The sequence below is a fragment of the Marmota marmota genome, unplaced genomic scaffold, assembly GCF_001458135.2.
Source record: "Marmota marmota marmota unplaced genomic scaffold, marMar, whole genome shotgun sequence".
In the NCBI taxonomy this organism is placed as follows: Eukaryota; Metazoa; Chordata; class Mammalia; order Rodentia; family Sciuridae; genus Marmota; species Marmota marmota.
The window spans coordinates 48177135-48178528 of record NW_025999853.1 but is presented as its reverse complement, the minus strand read 5'-3'; positions in this window follow the sequence as shown (position 1 = coordinate 48178528).

The window sequence follows — 1394 nt, the reverse complement described above, 5'->3', positions numbered from 1 at the left end:
AGGGTAAAATAGGAAGACATGTTGCTATAGATTTCTTCTTGCTTTTCATTCTGATGCAGCTGGCAAGGGCACCTGGGACACTCAAAAGAAAAACCTCCACAGTAGAATTATAGGTGTTTGCCACCATAGTGAGCAGGAGGATGGAAAGTTTGAGGCTAGCCTAGCCAACTTAGACCCTGTTTCAAAAATAATAATTACACACACACACACACATACCCACACACACGGGACTGTGGATGTACCTAGGTAATAATGGGTTCCTGGGTTCAAACTGCAAAAACACAAAACAACAACAAACACCTCCCATGCCCAGGCTGGAGAGGTAAATATTTTATTGGCTTCCTTGCTAGGGATGGTTGGTTTATATGGCTTCTGGAAGTCTAAGCTAAATGTCTGCAAGTTTGTCAAACTCCCTTCATATACTAGTTCCCTTACCTTCCCCCTACTAAGACTACTGCAGCTTATTGTCTCTAAAACAGAAACTATCCTCTATGTCTGCCTGATTTCCAGCCTCTCTTTCTGATTCATTCATTTGTCCATCCAAAACATTTGAATACTTCATAAAAACATTGCCTCTTCTCTGTCACTTTCTGTTGGGAGCCTTAATTTGGCAGTCTGTCCCTGGCTCCATCTCCTCCTTTCTCCTGTTAATTACTCTTTTACTAATTAATTTTTTCCCAGCATGTTTGACCCAGTGGGCTCCCCTGGAATCTCTTTTCCCTCAGCTTTGCAAATGGGTGAGAGGAAGGATGTTAAGTGTAAAACAGGAAGAAAAAAAAGAAAAGGGATTGGGGAGAATTGTTTCTCAGGCTCAAGGCCCCCATAAAAACAAAGGTGTGTGTGTGTGTGTGTGCGTGTGTGTGTGTATGTGTGTGTGTGTGTGTGTGTGAGAGAGAGAGAGAGAGAAGAGAGTGTCTGTCTTCAGTGTAGTGGAGGTGAGGGCAAGAAGGCATCGGGAAATATACTCCCATCCCTTTGGCACTACTATTTGTCTTGCTCATTCACCTCCCTGACTTGTTACAATGGTTACAATGAAACGCTTCTGTTTCTCTCATAATCCGATTCTATTCCTTACACACACAGCTCTCTTTTACAGTCCAATGCCTAGCATACTTTTCAGTCTTTTGCATAAGAGTGTTTATTGCTTGAGTCAATCCCTTGCTCAACCTCAGACGTTGCTCAGCTCTGTGCACACTCACATTTCGCATAAACCTCTCCCCCGGTACACCTGCATCCTTTCACCACTTACCTTTTCTTACATTTTCTCTCGCACACACACCCACTCCCCCACACACACCTATTCTCCTACCCATGTGCACACTCCCCTTCCTCGGCCACTCCCCTCCCTCCACCCTGCCGGGGCTAGCACACTCGCCCCGCCCCTGGGGACACCT